The following is a 2,909-nucleotide window of genomic DNA, read 5'->3' on the forward strand; positions in this document are numbered from 1 at the left end:
CGTCCTTTCATATAGTTTACTAAGGTTCTCTGTAAATTTATGAAAGGCAGAATTGAATATCTCCAAATAGACAGTTTTTAGGACTTTTGCGCGCATGAGTCTAAGCTCTGCCTAAGCTCTGCCTAAGCTCTGCCTAAGCTCTGCGGATTATGTTTAGTACATTTCATAGACTTTTTGTGGATTTCCTTTGCCTTTTATGACCATTTGCTGTGTGGGTCAACCTAGTGGTTTGATACCAAATATTTTGCATAGCATGCACCGAAAAGCAAAACAGGTATTAAGGAATAAATATTTACCGTCCTCTTGTCGTGTTCAGTCGCTGATAACTCTTCAGAAATTTGATAAAGCTTACATAAATTGCTAAAAATTGTAATTTCAGACGTTGCCTTTAAAGTGGTTTTCTTTCTTCACTAGCTGCTTGCATAGGCGCGAAGATGCCATCCGTAACTTTGGTCTTTGCTTAGATATGCCTGTCATGATAATTCTGAACAAAATTTAAATGCTTTAGCGAGCACGAACATACCTAAACATAAGGGGGAGCTGCACTCGCAGGGCAACGATCTAGCTGACAGCAAGAACATGGACATGACGCCATGCTCTTCTTGATCATTGTAATGCCTCGAGAGCAATCGTTAGGTAATAGAATAGATGTAATGGATCCAAAAATTGTTCTGTCTTCCTGGCAACCAAAAACTTTCAACCAAAAACATACAGACAAACTATTAATTAGTAGATTTTAAGCCGCCTGCAAGGTGGTACATATAAAAAACAATTTGAGAGTGATTGTACGTTTTAGAAAGCTTCTACAAAGAAGTTCTTTAAAACGTAAATTTCTTCATTTTTTGATCATCCACTGATTAGCACTTAAAACGTCTTAAGAGATTTAGTATAGCCTTCAAATATGCAACTTTTTGTCGATTTCTTGGATAAAAAACTTAGCAATTGCTTCACAAGAGACGTTTCTTAGACAAATTGTACGATTGTAGATACTTGAAGAAATCTACCACTTACCTCCTGAAGCCTGATTTCGCGCAATCAGCAATGTGATATCAGCTATGCACGACCTTGAAGCTATGCTATCTATCTGAACGGTGGCAAGGCACAAACACAGAAAAAAAATTCCGAGAAAGGCACTCTTTCATCCCTCCCTTTTCCCTCTGTTCGAGTCCACGTGCCGTTCAATTACAAAGCATAAATATACTATGCTATCAGCAACTTAGTATGTCCATCAGAAAGTTGTATTGTTTCAACAAATATTTCAAATTTGTCATCCCGCAGATCAGGTCAAAAGAAATTTTCCCTAATAAATGTCTCACGTTTATTCCTTGGATGCAGTTGTTACTGTCCTAGTGTATGCATTGCTTAAATGAATAAGATTATGATGCTTAGGACAAAAGCAATGTGCTTATTCATATTATAATTGCATCATAAACCACCAGCAGAAAAGGTTCTCATGGCGAGATCTAGGGTGAATTCAATCTCGTTTCAATCCATTGATTCCTTGACATAATAAGGATTGATGTTTGAAATTTGTACATAACGAATACAAGCTTCGTGCCTACCAAAGCTACATTTTTGTACTATGATACCAGCATACATGAGAAACTAACATTTTTCGTCTCGCCTTGAAAATTGTGAAATGTGTTTACTGTTATTTCAGGTGATTGCAGAGGAAAAATGAAAATCTGGTATTTTTTGTTTTCAAAACGATAATGAAAGAATTCAAAAGGCAGGCTAAATCAAGCCGCTTTTTGTAAAAAGGTGTTAAATTAAGAACAAGGTCACTATGATATGCTTCCGAAGAATTATTCTGTATGAGAATACTGGTCAATCTAAGAAACAGTCGGCGTTTAAGGAAAAGAAGGCACATATTGATTTGCGTGGCTTATTTGACAGTGTAACATCTTAAAGGAACCCAGGAGTTTGATAACTAGTGGAATGTAGCGCATATTTTGGGCCCTCCACTCTTCAACACGCACTGGCTTCTGTTACTACAGGTAATTTTTGTTTTACCCGAAAAATAAACTCAAAGGCGGCCAGGATAATTTCCCGATTTCCCTTCTTTGTTCTGTGTGGACTAATACTAAGTCGTGGTGCAAAGGTGCCTAATTGTTGAATAATGTAGAAAAATGTTCCAAACTGCTGTAGTTCCTGAGAAAGAAGGGACTTACTAAGACTAAAATGCTTGGAAAATGTAAATTCTGGCCGCATCTCTTAATTAGCCGTGGTTAACTATAATAATGGGAGATATTTAGACTGCCGTTATGTCACTGCAAAATGTGTGCAGCCTTGCAAGCCAGATTTCATTTTGCTTGTAGCTTAAATTGTAGCTGGAATAGTCGTACAATACTGCATACCGATTGGGGAACTTGAAAAAAAATAAGATTGCAATTGGTTTAATTGTGCTAGATTGTTTCTCTCACGATTGCAATCCTAACGTCTTATTAAACTTCATGTTAATTACAAATATCCCATCGACCGGCTAGAACCTAAATACCGCTGTAAAGAGGAGTTAGTTGGTTTATCACTAAGTTCTAGACAATAAATTGTGATTTGTGAAATTATTATAAATTGCTTGCAGTTACATAAATCGCTTTCCGAAAAATACTGCTCCGAATATTTTAGATAATTTTTTAGTTTCCATATACTATAAACGTAATCCAGAAGTCCACCATTTTTCTACATGCGAGCTCAACTTTCCTCCATATCTGTAACGTCTGTGAGAATGAAACGCTACAGATGGGCGTATATTTATTCCTGCGCCCTAAGTGTCAAAGGGAAAATGTGAAAGCAAATATAGTACTTCATACAGCAGCAGATATCTCGTAGATCTTGAGGCTGCTTGCGATCCAACCGATGTACCCCTACGTTTGAACACTTCAACACAATGGCTGCTTTTGATACTGTTT

This window comes from Amblyomma maculatum, unplaced genomic scaffold (genome assembly GCF_055883805.1).
Source record: "Amblyomma maculatum isolate TAMU_Amacu unplaced genomic scaffold, ASM5588380v1 scaffold_48, whole genome shotgun sequence".
NCBI lineage: Eukaryota > Metazoa > Arthropoda > Arachnida > Ixodida > Ixodidae > Amblyomma > Amblyomma maculatum.